The following is a 21409-nucleotide window of genomic DNA, read 5'->3' as shown; positions in this document are numbered from 1 at the left end:
TTTTCTATGAGAGGCTGGCCCGGCGTCACCTTAATAATGATGATTGATACTCTAGCATTTTTCTGACATAATATTATTTATGAATTTGGTTCTGAAAATTTCGGTTAAATTTTAGCGCGAATTGAGATGTCGACATTTTCCTCCAGAATCTGGATTCGGAAATCAGAAACAAACCTTAATCCACAAGGCGACCATAAACGTGAGAGTGGAAAGTGGACATAACTACGCGTCGGCTATCAACTTGACCCGAGGGAAAGATTCCTTCCTCCACCCTGACTGGTGTGGACGTTTAATTAGGTCGATTTTCATGACCGCATCTGTATTCCTGGTACTTTCGTATGTTCTCCGTTGCTTTTTCCTACTTATCTTCCTATTAATTAGTAATTTGACATTTCAAGAGATAACCATTCTATAACGAGGAATCGGACTTGATCAAACAAGGAACGGAAAAAACATTAAATTAAATATCATTTATTGCAGGCTTCGAAAGCTCATATTGAAAACAGAAGAGGCAATTACAGATATTATTTACAACGGAAGCTCAATGCATGGCATTTATCGCCCCATTCTGACCAGTTCCATTCGTTATCAAAGAGTTGACTAACCCCTACAAAATAATTACGCCGAACCAAATCAAGGACCATTTATTATATTGGTCATTTGCATGGCATGGCATGTTCCCGCTGAAAAAAATCTGTAGCTAATGTCATGGGTTATAATTAAACCCAACCCTGTGTACGGCACGCTTCTCGGAATTTCGTCGCTTGTTACATAAAAGCGGCCATTAGGTTTTTATTGGAGAGTAACTGCTAAGTATAAACACAGAATAAACTGTCGGTTTTTTATTTAACCATACGGTTACGTATGTAGACCCAGTTTCCAGCATGTAAAGCCATCCACGTAATGGAAAAGAGGATTTAGACGTCCATTCGAAAGATTTTAGTTTTGACAAAGAAAATAGAATTTAAAAATGTATGGAATTTGATATATAACGCAAATGTGCGCAAATCCTATAATTTTATACGTGGGAGAGCCATGCTTCGGCACGAATGGGCCGGCTCGACCGGAGAAATACCACGTTCTCACAGAAAACCGGTGTGAAACAGCGCTTGCGCTGTGTTTCGCCGAGTGAGTGAGTTTACCGGAGGCCCAATCCCCTACCCTATTTCCTTCCCTACCCTTCCCTATTCCCTTCCCTTCCCTTCCCATCCCTACCCTCCCCTATTACCCTATTCCCTCTTAAAAGGCCGGCAACGCACCCGTAGCTCTTCTGATGCTGCGAGTGTCCATGGGCGACGGAAGTTGCTTTCCATCAGGTGACCCGTTTGCTCGTTTGCCCCCCTTATTTCATAAAAAAAATCTATAACCATAAATCAAATCCTATGACCTAATACCTAACTTATTTCTAACACTTTATTGTGTTAAACTACCACGCTAGTCGCTAAGCCGGCAGGTCGCGTGCAGGCTTAGCATGTGCAAAGAAGTTCAATTAAATTCAACAGATTTCCTTCTGCAATCTTCGACTCTACCAAAGAAACCCTATAGTCATGCTTAGCTGGCACTTGGCAGAATTCACATTTATCGTACAGAGGCTGATGCTGATGATGGTAAACGTGAAAAAAAAACGAGATTCACTCGATTACAATACGAGTAGGTAGTACGGCCTTAATGATACCAGCTATAGGATGTTACGGCCTTAGCCTTGACACGGCCGTGATTATGTCATACTGAAATATTAGGAGCTACGTGTTGCCAGCGTGTAAGGAAGTCCCATAGAAACCGTACATTTCGCTGACACAAAAAGTTGCCGAAATCGTAAAGGGACATCAGGAGTCCACCTTACGCGTTAGGGGTTGCATTTTTCACCATATTTTCTAAAACGTTTGCCCATGAGAAACAAAATATATTTTGTAAGAATTTGCTAATACTTTTTTCACAGTAAAAATATACACTTTTCATGCACACATTCTACTTTTATAAAAATATATATTTTTTACTGTGAAACATGAATTTCCACCAAGAAGTACCTACATTCAATATCATAATATTTTTTTTTATATCTAAGCTTACTTGCTTTTAGAGGTTTGGAATATTTGTATCATTATTTCTGAGAACGACTTCTAGGAAATCGGTTTTGCTTTTTCTGCGAAATGATTTAATATTGTTAGACACTCTGTAACATAACCTACAACGTGCTACAACTAAGTTACGGACTACTGAAGAAAGACAATTAAATACCCGAGAAAAATTCCAATACAGACGTTGGTACGGAATGACTATTTCTCTCGTCACCAAAGTCAATAAAGGTAACATTCTAGTATGGATAGAAATGGAAATGCTTGCTAACAATAGTTAGCAAGCATTTGCATAGGTATGCAGAACCTTTACACAGAGCGGACTAGACTAGAATGCCTGCGAATGAATATCCTACGCAGGTAGGAACTATCAACAACAGCATCTATTTGATGCTAGACAGATCAACAGACGTAAAAGTGACCACCAAACCAAGTACACCAGAAAAATAATAAAATCAAAGCATAAAAACAATAAAACTAAGACCCATGTAGCTGTACTAAAAAGACAATCTTATGTAAAATTCTCGTGTCACAATGTTAGTTACCGTACTCCTCCGAAACGGCTTTACTGATTTTTACCTATATTATGCATTGAATGAGGGTCTGAGAATCGGCTACTGGCTACTTTTTATATTGTTAAGAGCATTTGTTGAATAATTAATAGTAAATTATTACAACTCGAGACTGATGGTGACCATTGTTTGTGCGACGGTATAGCGATGGCCGTTGCCATGGTGCCAAACTTATATTTAGTCACTTCAATAAAATTATAATATGGGCGAAATACTATATATGGCAAAACAATGTTTGCCGGGACAGCTAATTTAAATATAAAAAATAGCTAACAGAAGAAGAAGAGTAAACGGATGACAAAGTGACCACCAATTCACCGATAACAACACCAGAAAAATAATGAAAACAAAGTATAACAACAATAAAACTAAGACGAACGTACTAAAAAGATGGGACACAATTCTAAAACAGCGCTACAAAACGTCTCTCCCGACCATAATACTTTCGGCATTGTCTGAGCCATAAAGTATGATGTACTGCGAGATCGCGTGCTCAGACTGCCCAGCTATCTCACCGCACCTCGCGATTTATACCTGTTACTGTTCTAATCTTTACACGACTGCTATTGTTCTTTGCTTCGGAACAGTATTCGTGCCCAGCGTATTCACAATTCTTGTTCAATTTGGAATACCGCTGTTATTGGTCAACGTTTGTTCGCGTCTACGCGATGACCAATAGCTGGTAAGTTTTTCGAAAGGATATTGTCAATTAGGCACCTGAGGAAGTTACCCTGAAGTACTATACTATCAATTTTCAACAATTTATTCTCTATCAAAAACGCTCTAAGGTCTACTTTAATCGCGCAACGTATTTTAGTGTCTCATAATATTAAGGTAGACCCTATATTTCATTTAATTCTCAAGGCAACACATTTAATGACAGCCATTTTATTTATAAACCCAAGAAACAAGAACAAAATGTTCCTGAATAGAAATATGCAATGGGAGAGATTAAAAGAAAAAATATCAAGAGCTACAACATAAAAGCTGTATTCATTACGTTACTGGATAAATGAGAAGTGTATTTATTTTTGTCGGTGGAACATTTTACAACTTATCTGGAATTAAACATGTTTTTTTTTTATTTAGAGCTACAAGATTTTTGACTACTAAGTACCAACAAACTTAAAGCTTAGTCACGGTATCGCTAATAAAAGAGAATCACGGACAACGGAACAAAACAATAGATTTGGATCCAAAATAAACCAAAAGAAAGGAAAGCTCGAAAACGAAAATTCCCAGGAATTTAAACTCAGTGGACAGACTATTCAGTTTACACCCAACACTAGACTTAAATCTCTGAATGGTACTAAGAAACGAAACTCAAAAGCTACTACAGTTAAATATGCTCGAAGAAATCTCGAGTCCACTTCGTTTGCCAATGTATACTGCGTGCGAGAGAGCTTGAAAATGACCTAATTATGCGTTCAGAGTGAAAGAACATCTTTCTTGGAAATAAATTGCGAGCCGAATCGACAAAATCACCCAAATAAACGCAAACAAAACTATAATAATAATACGTTATTTATTTGCTCCAAGTACAGAAGTTTCATTATAAATTAGATGACACAGGAAAGTTCGTGGCTGTATACATATTTAATGTTCTGCTGATACTTAAAAACAAAAATTTTGAAAATCGGTTCACAAACGGCGGAGTAGTGGTCGAACATACAAAAATAAAAAAAAATAAAAAAAAAAATATCCACAGCCGAATATATAACCTCCTCGTTTTTTGGAAGTCGGTTAAAAATAGGCCTGTGCTATAAGTACCAGCTAACAATCGATACAGGTTTTCCAAATTAATTTTGACGTTTACATACTTATGTATTTTGAGTGACTAGGTTAGTAGCTGTAGTTTGGTTGTAAACTATCTATGATTTCCAAGGAACTTAAAGAGCTAAAAGGATTTATTAAAGTCAAGAAATTAAAATACGTAGCTTCGGACAATTCCTTAATGCTCCAGTAAAAAAATATGAAAAAAGTTCAAAAATATCTTGGAAGGTTGAATCAATTTGCAAAATGCATTAGAGAATTTTTGCAATATCTATTGTCAACTCATTATTTCTTACTGGTGCTCTACAATCTGCATTATGTTGATTAAAAATTGAATCGATACATTACAAAGAAGCGTTTGTGTAGTATCCAATGGGCCTTTGTACGAACTTCCGAGTATATTCTATTCATCTTGGAGAATATTATCAGTTATATAAATACAAAGTATAGAATCCAGTCAAAGTGTTGGAGTTATTATCGCGGAAATTAAAAATTTACGACCAATTGTGTCATTGTAAGGGAAAATATTATTTTCATGATGAACAGTGTATTTTAAAATATAATTTCAGTACTTCTCTTCCATTGCATCTTTAGACATGCCGGGGGCATTTTGCGTATCTCTACTTCCGCAGTTTTTCATTGTTCTCGTTGCTCTTACACTGCCTTTGGTAAGCCTAATCCCTTATTTCGTCTAGGTCATCATAAAATAGATTAAATAGAAATTTCTAGTATCAGACATTAGCAATCAAGCAGGGACTACCAGGTATGCATGGCGCGGGTAGAGTTAAGTATTCAATGCACGTACGGACCCGGGGCGGGCGGTATATAACCGCTAATCAGAGTACCTCGTGACTTGTGCCTCAAACGTACAGAAAATGGGTTTAGTTACCTTAAAGATATCTACATTGAATTTTAAAAGTTGAGACTTATCATTCTTTTCTTTTCCATGAACTAAGACTTCTCGTGTATAAAGACTCCTTTTCAGCTCGTCCATCAGCCATACTTGGGTTTAAAAAGCTAAAGATGCATGTGTGAGCTATCGAGCTCGTAATTACAACTGACATCCTAATTACAGCAAAGAGAATAGCTTGTTGCAATTCTTCGTAAGAAATTCCAAGCTTCAATTTGATCAATTGCAAAATCCAAGCGTCTAACTAAACGAATCAGCCCATCGCTTTGTTCATGTTCGCTCACTAGGAAAATATCGTTTGCGACTCGTAATTTGCATTTTACACTGAAAATACATATTCAAACCCCTTGAATTTCGGAATATTAATATTCCGGTAATGTATTGAAATTCTGTAAATGTATAAAAACTCCACGCGGCGAGCGCGGATTGAGATTCAGGACGCGTTGAGATTTCAGAAAACGATAAGAGGAACATGTATTTTATCATACATCCTGCGTCAATTTAAAATCGAAAACCACATTTTCAGAAATTTCTGTAAAGTAACATCATTATCCGATTTGAAAAGAATAAATGTACACTAAACTCTGAAAGAAGTCTTAAAATAAAAATCTAAGTGAGAATGAGAAACGCTGAATCTAAGGAAATAGTACCTACAATAAAGACTAGCTCATAAAATGTTACTGAGGAGCTTAAGCAGTAAGCTTTGAAAGCAAATCCTAAAACAGATTATCGCACTTACACACTCGTTTCAAACTAGTTCCCTGTGGATGTGTCCTATTAATTAGTAGCATCCCGTTTTCTACGAACAGCGTAAACGTTTGAAATATGAATTGAAATTGCCGTGTGCGGTCGTGTTGTGCTATTCCACGCAAATTGTGGTACTGTTTTTGAGACGGTCTTTAAAGTTAACGACGTAATGACTCTTTCTGTATCTTGGATATCTGCAGGAAAAGCCCAGCCAATTGTAGGCTCCTAAATCTTCCATTTAACAATAGAACTTTATAAGGAATTGACTATAATAATTCTTTACTTCTGAACGATTACATATAACATTTTTACAATCTATTTTCAAAAGTAATTTTTGTTTACACACAAGTATCTAAATAAATTGTTTTAAGTAAATATACAATTTTGAATTTTGTTTTAGTTATGTAGTAAGCCATACAAATTGGAATGGACCCCAAACTAGGCAGAGCCTGTATCTTGGTGGTCTTGTTTAATATTAATTGTAACTATTTTACATAACGTGCTATCCATAAATCTGCTTATATTTGGTTAACTCTTTTACTTAATAATATTCTTGCGGGTCAACTCGCTTCCGGGATCGTATTGACGCGGAGACAAAGTTTTGTCCGGATTTTCGGATAACTTCGCGGAATATCCTCATTATAAATTCCGTTGAACTCGGAAGCTTTCCTGTCGAATCTGCATATTTTAACATATCAGTTATTTATAGATTGATTAAACGTACATACGGCATTGAAATATTCTTAATTATTTTAATAGCCATCACGGTATTTGCAAATAGTACCCTCTATACGGCAAGCTCATGTTTAGTAGCGCGTAATGCCTGTATGAAGTCTAAAGGGACGCTTATACGGGCAACTAAAATTGCTCCACTCTCGTCAACTTTGACGTCACGACTACAACAAGCAATTTTCGGCAACAAGCAGCAACAATCAGCAACTAGTTATTAGGCAATACTGCCATACACGAGCCCATCGGATATTCGTCAATTCGTATCGCCGCAATTTATTAAAATTGCCCCATGTTGCTCCACTAAATTGCTCCAGATCGCTCCATTCGTGTCGCCGGCAATTAATTGCCCGTGTAAGCGCTTCTTAAGTATGTAATACATTTGACACGTATTTGAATCGTCCTATCACATCATAATTTGATGTTCATCAGCCCGAATATGTCTCCATTATTTTCTTACCAAAATGCCTATGCGAAAAGGGAATTAGGGAAATATAATTTTAAATAATACAGTGACAATATCGAGTATTTACTGTGAATACAAATGTATAAGATTAATAATGAATGAAGTCACGTTAGGAATGTCTCATTTCGATGATATCATATTCCATACCGGCGAGAAACACCCATAAATTAGTCCTACTGAGGTCGTGTTTAATTAAACAACTGTATTATTCTATAATAGCCCACTCAATTTTATAGAATCGACAATATCCGAAGAATATTCAACGCGGTATACTTGGGCTTAAGAGGATACACCAGGGGCTAGAGAAATGAAAAAAAGTACGTGTAATATCTATAGCTGTCTCCCTTACCTCAAGCCTATACCGCAAAATGCGATAGAGACAACTGCAGAAAATCAACGATTCGTTGTCCCCTGATTCCTTCTCCAAAACTTAACCGATTTAAGTACTTTTTTCATTAAAGATAAAAGAAAGGCTTGAGCTGTGTTCCTATGTTTTATTTTTTTTTGTAAAATCTAGCCAAATCTGTTTTCTGTATGTTTGAACACAGCTGAAAATCTGGCCATTTTTTTGGGTTTTTGAACGTTCATTTCTTATTTAATAATTAAATTACGAAAAAAAGAAAACATAGGGACATTGTATTAGGGGCCGTAGATATTCAGGAAAAAAATTATAACTCTACTAGCATTATCCAGGGAGGAAACAGAAGACAACGTTTGTATAGAGAAAAGGGCGGTGTGGACTCTTAACATTTTTTTAAAGACTTATCCAGCAGTTGTAAGAAAGTATTTCGTAGTGCACAGGCACAAGGAACAAAACACGGAAACCCACGACATACACGAAATATTGAGTCTCATACAGCAGGGAACATTCAGTAATGCCAAAACAAGTTTCCTTCGTTTATTTCTTCCGCTGGGCCATTACTAGCGATGTCCCTTAATAATTCAAGCTGCGTATATGCTTCGTCCGGCCGCAAACGTGCCGGGCATGGGCCTAGCGGTACGCCCAAATTGAATTAAATCAACTATTTAATATTGATTTATACCGGCAAACAATGCGACCGACATATTGATAGCCAACGGTTAGAAAGTATAAAGTACCAAGATTACAACCAAACAAAACAGAATCAGCATTGTAGAAGCTTCAAACAAGAATTAGCTATTTTTTTTTATGAAATAAGGGGGCAAACGAGCAAACGGGTCACCTGATGGAAAGCAACTTCCGTCGCCCATGGACACTCGCAGCATCAGAAGAGCTGCATGTGCGTTGCCGGCCTTTTAAGAGGGAATAGGGTAATAGGGGAGGGTAGGAAAGGGAATAGGGTAGGGGATTGGGCCTCCGGTAAACTCACTCACTCGGCGAAACACAGCGCAAGCGCTGTTTCACGCCAGTTTTCTGTGAGAACGTGGTATTTATCCGGCCGAGCCGGCCCATTCGTGCCGAAGCATGGCTCTCCCACGTCTATATATTTTTGAGAAGACGTTTAAATTTTATGGTTTGGGGCCAACATTATTAGGTACAGTACAATCAAAATATCACGAAGACCGAAGCTATCCAAGCTATGCGACTTTAATTAAATATAATCACACGAATGTCAATAACCTCCTCCTTTTTGAAAGTCGGTTAAAAATAATAGTAACGTACCACGAGTGCGTGTCGCACCCGTCTTTCCGCCGAGGCGTATGGCTCCCTATTATGCTGCAGGGGGCGACCTGGAAAAGACAGAAAAAGATATAAGAAACAATGCTTCATGTAAAAAAATATATATTAGAAACGATGTGTTATATACAGATAATGTAAGACTTGTCACTTGCATACTCGAGATCGTTGTTAGGCGGTAGAATAGTTTAAATATGGGTGATAAATCTAAAATCAGTCAACTGAGAAATAAATTGCTTACGATTGTGAAAACGTCACTAGTTTTTTGGAACGAAGTTCCATATCGCGCGTTCGGCGTAAATCTGAAGGCTAGACAGAACGATATTTGATCTTGATTTGACCTCGACACTTTTTTTATTAGTACCTGCATGTTAGGGGCAGAGGGCGTTGATAGTAAGTTTTTTTTAAACAGCGACGCGTTGTTGGTATTCCTGGGCGTCAATAGAATATGGTGTTTTTTTAATATATTTTTTTTGAGTGTTTATGTATACTTACACGTTTTTTGAACATAAGAAATAACTTCGTCCCATTCGGGTGTCCCTTGACACCTCTCAAGTCTTTTTTACAATATTTTTTTGCTTGTTCTTTTACAACATTAGTCGATATAATCTAACAACCTAATGAAGTAGAAACACCTGAAGGTAAAACACAACCCTATTTCTTCGCATTAATTTAGTTAATTTTGATGATTACAAGTAAAAAGAACAAGAGCTGTATTCGATTCAAACTAAAGGTACAATTCTTAAGTACTAGCTTTACAAACAAAGTACAAAGGGCTCGCCCTTTGCCAAATCAAATAATCAATTAAGGTTGGCGTCTTGGACCGAGAGCTCCGACAAATATTTAAGGTTCGGCACTACAAGTACTACACTTTTCCGAGTCGGTTTTGTTGCCATATCACTAGAATTTGGAATGTTCTTAGGAATGTGGTGACTATTTTTTTAAATTGAAGACGTGAGTCATGAGTGTATAAAATGGGTAACGTTTTTCTACATAAATGGCTTTATTACCGGAAAAATGATTTGAAACCAAAGAAAGTGCATTTTATGTATAGTTATGTATACTTATTAGCCAGATGAAGTAGATAGGTTACAAGGTTTGTTAAAATTATAAAGGCAAAAAATCGGCCAAGTGCGCTGTGCGAGTCGTACTCGCGCACGAAGGGTTCCGTACCGATACAGAGCAAAAATAGGCTAGAAATTGTGTTTTTTGTCCCTACAAAAACATGAGCCCCCCCCCCCTAATTTTTTTATTTTATTTTAATATTATTATTAAATATTAAAGAACACATATATAATAAAAATGTGTTAAAAATTCCAATCCCTATCTCTTGCCATTATTGATATGGAGCGAAAAAGGCCGAAAAAATCACGTTTGTTGTATGGGAGCCCCCTTTAAATATTAATTTTATTTTGTTTTCAGTATTTGTTGTCATAGCGGCAACAGATATACATAATAGTTCTTGAGATACAGCCTGGTGACAGGCAGACGGACAGACGGACAGACAACGAAGTCTTAGTAATAGGGTCCCGTTTTGACCCTTTGGGTGCGGAACCCTAAAAAGAAACAAAATACACTTTTAATTAAATCAAGCTGGGAAATACAATAAATAGTATTTTTATCTCAAACCTGTTTCAACACTCAAATTCTCACTCTTAGCTTATCTTCACATCGATTAAGAGGATTCCACACCGCCATTTTTTCCATACAAACGTTGTCCCCTGTTTCCTCCCTGGATAATGCTAGTAGAGTTATAATTTTTTTCCTGAATATCTACGGCCACTAATACAATGTCCCTATGTTTTCTTTTTTTTCATAATTTGATTATTAAATAAGATATGAACGTTCAAAAACCCAAAAAAATGGCCAGATTTTCCACTGTGTTCAAACGTCCAGAAAACAGATTTGGATAGATTATACAAAAAAAGCAAAACATAGGAACACAGCTCAAGCCTTTTTTTAATCTTTAATGAAAAAAGTACTTAAATCGGTTAAGTTTTGGAGAAGGAATCAGGGGACAACGAATCGTTGATTTTCTGGATTTTCTGCAGTTGTCTCTATCGCGTTCTGCGGTATAGGCTTGAGGTAAGGGAGACAGCTATAGATATTACACGTACTTTTTTTTCATTTCTCTAGTCGCTGTGGTATCCTCTTAAACATAACAAAAATACATTATATAAGAATTAAGAATGTACATACTAGTTAATAATACTCACTTATAGCTATGCGAATTTAATTAAATATATAATCACACGAGAAAATATAAAGTAATTTATTTCGCGTACGTGTTCCTTGTTATAGTCGTCTACACAAAATACTCTGATAAGTCTCATATTAGAGTTCAGTTAATCACACATCAAATACACTAATACCGGAACATTTAACTGATAAAACATTTTTGTGCTTTCATTAACAAATGTCTTGGCTCTGTAGAAGATTGAGTAAAAATAAATATTTAGTTTAACCCTTAATTAGTCGCATGGGGTCAAATCACTTTCAAACCGAAAAAAATATGTGCTAGAGTTCTAGGAATACAACGACGCTCTTGGTGTCTCCTAACTCCTATTGAGGTATCCCAATAAGTGGTAGCCGGTCAGCTAACGATGGTGCATGTGTCGCTACTCTCTTGAGCGCTGACCCCATGCGACCACTTACGTAACTTTTTTTGTCACAAGATAGGTTTATATTATTGTAATATTATGTTTAATTTTTACATTATTTTTGTTATAATTTAGGATGTTTCAAAAATATTCGTGTATATGATTATATTAACAGCAATTTTTCAAAAAATTGATTTATAAAAATGTCAATATGAGTCAAGACAGAGAAGTACGATAGGTTTCTGAAGATCAAAGATATTTTGTGAGGCCAGCCTCCGAACTTCGAAACTATACACCGATTTATGATGGCTATGAATCGGCAAGCAAGATTGACGAGTCCAGTAATGATTAAAATTATATCTGACCACCGGATGGTGATGATGATGATGGTCAGATGGTGATGACCAAAATTGCGTAAAAAAATTATAAGATGAGGAAATTATGTTTGTCAATATTATCTCAAGATCTAATTCCTTCGGAGCTACAAAAAAAATCTGGTTATCGGAGTGAAAAGTATATTTTTTTCATCTCGATATCAGCTATGGTGAAATTTTGGAGATTTCGAGACAGAAAAGAAGTTGCGTGTTTTTTTCGTTATAAAGAGGCATACCAAGGTTTTTGCTTAATAATAATAACAATTAAGCCCTCTAACAATTTGTACAATTGATACTTCGTTTTATTCATTTCTTCACCTTAATTTTCACTATTTTATTTGGGGTCAGTAGACACCCCATGCGACTACTTGTGTGACTTTCTTGATGCGCCTAATTAAGGGTTAAATGTTAACAATATTCTTGAGGGCTTTACTTTATTTGATGTCTCAAAGATTACGTAGGAAGTTAAAAAGCATATTGTTCCTTATTTTAGAGGTCTAGTTCTCATTTAGGGGTTTGTAGGTTTGTAGCTAATGTCATCAAAATAGCTGTCGGTATGAGCAACAAGATTGATGATATGTAATAATTATTCTAAGAATTGTTTATTAATATAAAGCATTAGTCATATTATTACTTTAGATGAGCTCAAAAATAAATTTCAAGCTCGAGTGATTGATACACGAAACTGTCCATTGAAAAGGGTCACTGAACCTATGGACCCTAAAAATAACGGGCTCATGGAATAAAGGAGGTCGGATGAAAGGGAAAGAAATGACCGACATAACAATTAAGCAGAACGTTCCGTTTACGAAAATTCAGACACAAAGCGAGAATGGTACGGAAAGACATGGACCAACAATTTTCAAAAATCCAAGCTACAAGTGAAATTACCGTGGAATAGATAGATCACAAGATAATAGATATATACTTTTTTTATGAAATAAGAGGGCAAACGAGAAAACGGGTCACCTGATGGAAAGCAACTTCCGTCGCCGATGGACACTCGCAGCATGGGCTGAGCTGCATGTGCGTTGCCGGCCTTTTCAGAGGGAATAGGGTAATAGGGGAGGGTAGGGATGAGAAGGGAATAGAGGAGGATAGGAAAGGGATTAGGGTAGGGGATTGGGCCTCCGGTAAACTCACTCACTCGGCGAAACACAGCGCAAGCGCTGTTTCACGCCGGTTTTCTGTGAGAACGTGGTATTTATCCGGTCGAGCCGGCCCATTCGTGCCGAAGCATGGCTCTCCCACGTATAAAATATATTGTGTTTCAATTTATACTATAGCATAAATTGATACACAATTTGTCATAATATTTTAAATCTGTTATTTAACAGCCCAACGAAATGTTTACTCGAAAAGCCCGTATAAAATATTTATAACGCCCCGAAGAAAAGGAAATGAATCATGAGGCTGATAGCAATGTAACTGATGATTTCACAGTTATAGCTGCCATCGTAAAATGTAGACATAAAGTAAGCCTGAACGAACATTGTGGCAAATCCACGACATAATATATTATGAAAGCAGTACTTTTTGTATTTTCGGCACTAACAAGAATAACTATAATGTAATAATAGCTATATTAGCGAATCAAAAATATTTAATTAGTTAAATGAAGGAAATAATATTATGTATAGGTATATAAATTATCTTATATATAAAATTCTCGTGCCACAATGTTAGGCCGCGTACTCCTCCGAAACGGCTTTACTGATTTTAACCAAATTTTATATGCATATTCAGTGGGTCTGACAATCGGCTACTGGGTACTTTTTATATTGATAAGTGCATTTGTTGAATAAATAATAGTAAATTATTACAACTCGAGACTGACGGCGACCATTGTTTGTGCGACGGGATAGCGATGGACGTTGCCATGGTGACATACTTATTTAGTCAATTCACTAAAATAATACGGGCGAAATACTTTATATATAGCAAAGAAACGTTTGCCGGGACAGCTAGTATTATATGTATTTAAGAAATCTTTTCAAATAGGTATATATCTATAGTTTAGATCTGCAAGTGATTTTGTGTTTATTCTGCACAAGAATATATTTTTCAGTTTATTTCTTTTTGCGAATAACCTATTGATTACACAAACGTTTTTAGACTACAAAGTTAAATGGTTCAGGCGGCATTCTTTGAAAACGGCGTTAGGACATTAAATATTTGTAATTGGTAAACTTTTTTAACGATGTGGTGTGTAATATAACATGTTTTTTCTGGATGCTGCAAAGTAGCAAAAATGTAAACGTAGTCATTAGATAAGATGTGTCATTCAATTCTTGTGTCTAACTTGGATAATATACACTTCAGGTTTTTTGGACCAAGATCAATAAACCATTATCAGAGAGAACCAATTGTAAGAAATACAAGGAGATAAATAGTTATATCATAGTATGAATGGTCCGTTATCTAAAATGTTAAATCGGTCACTGTTCTGATACGGCCGTACTAAAATAATACGAGTCGGTGGGCGTAGTTTGGTTAAGGTCACTTTAAGCCCGGCTTATGCGAACGCAAATTACAATTTGAATACAACATCTATGATTAAACTCGTAGTATTAGCTCGTGGCTCGTGCCGATTCGGTAAATTTATTATGGGGTATCCTATAATGACGACATCTTTTGCAGAACTCTATTATAGAGGCGATGTATAAGTTATAACTAAAAAGTAGGTAATGACAAAGGCCTTGTATAACAAATTATATTAAAATCTAGACGACCCGGTAAAATTCGTATCACTTTCCTTCTAATATAAACCTTTCTCGTACTTCCACAAATATTTCAAGACTAAAAGCCCTTCTCGAGTTTTAGGGAGACTAACAAAATTTAAACTTCATTTTGATTTAAATATAGAAGATAGGTTAAGCAAGACACAATAGAATAACAATAGATTTCCAAGAATCCACGATCGAAGGATTAAAATACAATAGTAAAGTTTTTTACCAGCAATCCTATATTTGTAATGGGAATCATCTGAAGATAAAACACCTATATAATGCGAACAACCACGAAACAGCGAGGCAAATGGGTCAAATATTAATGGGTGGGAAATAGCTATAAGTTAACTCCACAGTAGGCATAAACATGTTCCGGATTACGTAATCCTAATGATTTTGTTAATAGACGGCCTAACCTCGGCCGTTATTCCTGAGTTAGTGCCCAATACTGGTAGACTATACTTCCTTATTAATAGCTCATAAACTGGGTGCGGAATATTCGAAGACTCGAATAGAATAAAGAATAATTTTATCTAGGGGCTAAGAAGTAACAAGTAATATATTATCTATACTCCACTCGGGCTAACTTGTCGCTAGCGGTCGTTGCCTCCCTGTCAAAAACTTGTCATTTTCCATATAAACCGCGATTGACAATGAAGTGTCAGATATTGTCAATCGTGGTTTTATATGGAAAATGACAAGTTTCTGACAGGGAGTCAATGACCGCAAGTTAGCCCGAGTGGAGTATAGTACTTATTATAAAATATACCATACCTATCTTGTAATGCGTGAAATGTTCATCATTGATCTCTTGTTTCAGAATTCAAGGAAATGTTACCTAAGTATATCAAAAAATCTCAAAATTAAAGTGTTTTGGTTTACATTTTTCTTTATCTTTTATTTTTCTTTATGTATTGTAATGTGTTTTGTCTTATGGTAGTGTAATGTGATGTCTTATGTTAAATAAACGTTATTATTATTATTATTAAATATTAAATTGGGTAAAAGCCTAAAAAAGCCTACAAATTGTATAAAGTTTCAAATATTTATTCAGATATTTAAATGTCACGCACAACGAGGGCTTCATCCCTTTTAACGCTGACCCCGAGTTATCTTACATCACAATTCAAAAACCTTCAGACAGGCTGCACAATGGCTTTGAATTTTAAAATAATTCCAGGAACACCTAACTTTGAAGATTCAAATGCAAATGAAAGGCTGTGAAGCGATTAGAATTCGAAGTCAAACGACTCTATTGAGTGAATGTTGAATGGTGATAGCCAGGAGCCAAGAGAACTGCTCTTCGAAAATAGTAATTCTACTATCCAATAAATGATGCTAGTCCAATTTACGGATTCCAGCTGCCTAAGTAATGTTAATTAATGTATGTCACATCCACACTTAACTTACATATTTATTCGCACGACGTACTATTAATTCAGATCTCGTAAACGTAGTATCAAATTCCTCGCAAGCCCCTAATAGCGAGCATAAAGAGGATATTCCATTACTCTGACCTTCCTGGCAAATGGACGAAATGCGATCGATGCTGAGACGAATTCGGATGACTCACGTCTCCTGAACCCGCCTTTCTTGGCTCGATATATATAATTATTATATGTCTAGACGTGCGGCGACGACCAGGCGGCCTCTATGGAAATGTAACGATGCTGCAGTGACATTTTTGCTACAAATTCTCCCAAGTGGGTCGAAAGATAAAGGCTTATCGGATCCAAAGCCTGCTTTTATAGTAACGTCATCATCGAATGCATTCTATTGATTTTCCTTTGCAGTCATTTCAAAAATAGCTCAGCAAAGTAAATATGCTAACATGATTGCGTTGGAACTTGGAAACTCCACAATATGACACGCCCTTATTTATTCTGATTTTTGTTACACGTTTTTCAGATTTCTAACACCTATGCTTATTTGCCTATTTGGTTGTATTGAGATTATAAATGAAATTAATGTAAAGAAAAGGATTTTAGAAGTATTGACGACTTTTTTGGACATTTTACTTTTGTACCTTTCTACACTGAATTAGAATTTCTTAAACTTTCTGATATAAAATCGAGCATTTTAAATAATTGACAATTAATTTAGGGTCAATCGAAATGTCAAATAAGTTCACTGAGACCGTTATGTAACAATTTAACTGATTTTGAGGTTATATTTTCAGGGACCGAAAAAGGTGCTCTAAATGGATGGAAAATACACTACAATACAATAAATCTTTACATACCTGAAGAAAACACGAGAGCAGAAGGAATGCAATAGAATGAGGACGGAAAATACGAAGATATGACGTTCCCTAAAATGCCTTCTATCTCCATTTCATTCTAGGCAGTTATCTAAGTGTCCACTACAGCGTCATCGCTCAGGGGCAGGGAATCCTTTCACGCCACAAACTGATCACCCAATCCATCAGGCACTTGAGTCATAATTGCTCGTGAATTTTCGCACGGCACCAGGGGGACACACATTATATTATGAAATAGTAACGAGGACACGTGCTATCGCGGCAGAGAGGGACGGATTCACTGAACGTCCTTGGCAAGGGGGCGCGCGGGGCGCCTGCGGCATCAGACGTTTCAATCATCCCCCGGGGGAGCGGGATGAGAATAGGAGATGGCGCGCGCGGGAGCGAGATGCGCGATACTGTGCTATTGACCGGCCCGCAGACCACGCCCACCCGGGCGAGAGGGGCGCGCTGATGCTCCAAGTGAAAATCGAACGTCGTCCCAGGCAGACGCGGCTCAGCTGCTGCATCAAGGTTACCCGACCACACTTCCACTGCAACTTCCTACAGCTATCGGGTGTTCGATGTGCGCGTAACCGCTCCGACTTATTCCTACGAGTTGCAACGAAGGCCTTTCAATGAGTGATTAAATCATGTTACTCATCAGAGTCATCAGTCATTGCAAACATTACGAGTACAACCTCCAGGATACAATTGAATACAAAATGTACGACCTAGCACTTACGTAATTCAGTCTTTGCCAGTAGTACTATGTATATAGTATTTTATACGTGTGTTGTAGTACGCCTTGGAAACGCGCTGCATAGGTTTTTGGTAACAGCAGCTTACTAATACATACTTTCATAGACTTGAAAACACCTATTATTTATTTATTTGAGGATTTACACTAAACCATAATATGAGTAAAATCGGTTTTAAGAAAAATAAATGGACGAATATTTATGATATCCAACCTGCATAATTTATTCATGTAACATTTCGAATTTATAGAAATTGGATTTGGATATTGCGTTTCAGAGAATGCAATTTCTATAATCTAACAGAACTCAAAGATTTCTAAGAAGACTTTTCTCTTGAAGAATCACTATCACATTCGAATAGAGAAACATTTATCTAAAATGAGATTCGAAGGATTCGTACCCTTGGGATATTAAGCATGTAATGGGGTAGAATTGAACTGCACTAATTTTTTTCCTTCGCAAGATAGATTAAGTTTTAAAGAAGGAAATGATGCATGGGAATAGCTTTATGGTAATGCTAGAGAATAATAATTTTATGAAAGCATAAAAGATTTGACTGAGCTACTATTTAAAGATATAATATACAGGGTGTAACAAAACTAAGTGATAATAATTTAGGATGTGTACGTGTTTCTTATAGAGAGTTCACTGTGAAAGTAGCAGCGCTGAAAGACCCACCCTAAAGTATTATCAGTTATCACTTAGTTTTGTTACACCCTGTATATTTATACAGGATGTACAACAGGGTATTTCAGTTTCAAATCCGCCTCGCACTGGTTGTCAGCTAGGTGCCAATTATGGCCAACCAAGCGTATTGGGATTCTGCTAAACACTGTACATTCAAAACAATTGGATTTCAAATATATATTATTTGAAATTTTTGTCTTTCAGAGCTGCTACTTTCACAGTGAACTCTCTACAAGGAACATGTACACACCCTAAAGTATTATCACTTATTTTTGTTACACACTGTATTTTTGTTACACACTGTATACCACCGCACAAAACTCGATTATCGCGTGGGAACCGTACATTTTTTCGGGATAAAAAGTACCCTATATCCTTTCCCGGGACTCAAAGTATCTCCATGCCAAATTTCAGCAAAATCGGTCCAGCGGTTTTGGCGTGAAGATGTAACAGACAGACAGACAGACAGACACACTTTCGCATTTATAATATTAGTATGGATATACGACATCAACTTCAAAATATCTAAAACATGTTTAATGGTTCAATTCACAGTTTTTAATATTTTTTTTAAGAATTTTACTAATTATATCAATATTTTGTTTAAAGCTTGTTCGAATTACATGAATTTACTTAAAGGGAGAATTATTTCATCGGTTTAAAAATTCTAAAGATTGATTTCGGTATAAAACTTGGTCAACAGCTAAATAGTAAATACCGAATAGCTATTTCTTAATGAAGTTTCCGAAGGCTTACGGCGGGTTGCTCTGAGACTACGCAGCTTAGCCGCTTAATCTGTTTTGAAATTTGTAGTTAGTGCTCACCTTGCTCCTACAAATTATTATTTACCAGGAAAACGTGCTATATATTTTATAGATCCACAACCTTAAATCTTATCTAGAATAAGAAATATCACTATCGTCTATCAATAGGCAGCGGGGCTAAAATGGTCGCTTTGAAGAATCATGATATGAATCATAATATGATTCATTTTTTTCAAAATCGCAAAATGCAACTCCGCTTGCAATTCATTTCTGTATTTTTGTATTGATTTGACATTTGTCAGTTTGTGTACAATAACGAAGATTTAGAGATTAATTTTGTATTATATATGTATAATAATATGCCAGTTCTACAGTTTATTACAAAAAAAAAGAGTTTACCAATTTAAATGCAAACTCCAATAATATGTATGTAACGTGAATATGAAAGCACGACAAATTACCATAGAAAAGGCTTCATAACAGTGTCATGTTTTGCAAATTAGCTTCGTAAATAGTTGTAAGTTGTAACGATGTCCAATCTAAATTAAAATCGATAGCCCCATCAGCTATTAATTCTTGGGTAATTAGTGAAGGATCATTTAGGTAAGGGATCTTCGACATTCTTCGACGTTCATTAGTGTTTTGCCTGACTGATAAAAAGAGAATATAGGTTCTGAATCAAGTGTTGCGAATTTGTAAGAATCAGTTACTAATTTTTCCAGTTCCATATTATGTTCGATCATACTGAGATTAAAGTATGTAACGTAAAAAAATTGGAAGAAAACTAATTTTTTAAATGTTAATATTTATAGGTACCAAACCTAACCTAAATACTTTCAGACATTCCAATATTTATCCAAATAAATCACCAAGGCTTGTCTGCTGGTTTTTGCATCTGCGGTTATGTTGTAAGTGTAGGAGCGGTTCTACCAGTTATCGTCCAAGGTTAGTGAGTATTCGCAAAAACGTAACTTGGCTCGTGGCAATTCTAAATAATATTCAGCACATGGAAGTTCAACAGCCCCTTGTCAATTCTAAATTCTAATTACACCGACGACGCTTTGTGGAAGTGGAATTTGATTCATTGAGAATCTAAATATACTTCGTTCATAACTTTTGTACCTATGCGGGTGGTAATTTTCTGCTGACCCCGTACCAAAAGCATAGTAAAAGGACCCCTCCTTTTACTATGCTTTTGGTACGGGGTAGGATAACTCCGGCCCAATCCGCGATATAATTACCTACTGTCTTAGGGTTGTCAATTTAGGCGCCGCGGAGGCGCGGCGGGTTAGTGTGGGAACGTCGTCGCGGTCTCCCTACTTTAAATAAAAAGTAAAAATTTTGATTCGTTTAGCCGCGGCGCGGCGCCGTGCGAGCGTGCAGCGTAAAGTGTTAGCCCCGACTGGTTATGCCGAAATATTGTCCGAGATTTTGTTGTGTGCCGTGTGGCGACGCATTGATACTATGGCACACACATACAAGCCGCGCGCGGTGCCTTTGTATTCATACAACTTACTTATATACATATATAAGTAAGTTGTATGAATTATATAATAACTTACTTCCCCTCCTTTTACTATGCCAAAAGTCTGTATTTCAAATCATTTTATAGCCACTGCTGTAGCACAATAATTTTCTGTCGAAGTGGTACCAAAATGCAAGGACATCGCGCTTCGACTCTCAGTGAATTTGATTGTACAACTACTCGTATATTAGGTGGCAAATTGTGCTAGTGATTTCATACTAGTAAAGAAGTTCTACGGTTCTGAGTACATAATTTACAAGGATCCCCAAACAGAATTTCCAACATCGAAACCTGTTTAGTTAGAACCGTGTCTAATTAACGCTGACTATCCCAAAATACCCCGCGAGAATCGATATGTATTAATGAAGTCATACATGCGCCCTAATTAGTTGATTGACTTAAATTTCGTGTACAATATTCATAAAAACGTGCATGTGTAGAGGACTTTAACGTAACACACAATTATGATAATTAAAATGGACAAATTTTTGCTTTTCAACCCAGTTTATTAGTTAATACAATATGCTTTGGACATGTTGGAAGAGTTATGGGAATTCCTGTAACAAATTAAATTTGCGTGACATTGAAAAAATAATAGAAATTATTATTATCAGAAGTTTTAAAAGGCTCTTACGTCTTTGCTTATAGTCTTTCTACCACTAGATAGGCAGTCTGCGATTTCAGGAATCTTTATAAAACGTTTGAGGACAACTTAAAATCCGCAAAATAGGATTTTTTCTACGGCGCGCGTAGCCCCATTCTGAAAAATTGATCTCAACCCAACAATTAATTGAAAGCCGC

The 21409-nt window shown here is 36.4% G+C and overlaps 1 protein-coding gene across 22 annotated transcripts in view; it reads right to left on the bottom strand.

Moving 5' to 3' along the window:
* Positions 1 to 21409, bottom strand: part of LOC121736845 (plasma membrane calcium-transporting ATPase 3) — a 188316-nt gene that overhangs the window by 73495 nt on the left and 93412 nt on the right. For 21 of the 22 annotated variants that reach the window (XM_042128277.1, XM_042128278.1, XM_042128274.1 and 18 more), the window contains one exon: positions 8915 to 8982. The gene's annotated coding sequence lies outside the window, so the exon portion shown is untranslated. Of the gene's footprint in view, positions 1 to 8914; positions 8983 to 16874; positions 17103 to 21409 lie in introns of those variants that run through there. The other variant, XM_042128279.1, reaches the window with a different exon arrangement.

This window comes from Aricia agestis, chromosome 19 (genome assembly GCF_905147365.1).
Source record: "Aricia agestis chromosome 19, ilAriAges1.1, whole genome shotgun sequence".
In the NCBI taxonomy this organism is placed as follows: Eukaryota; Metazoa; Arthropoda; class Insecta; order Lepidoptera; family Lycaenidae; genus Aricia; species Aricia agestis.
The sequence above is the reverse complement of the archived record's forward strand: the minus strand, read 5'-3'. Positions and strand labels throughout refer to the sequence as shown.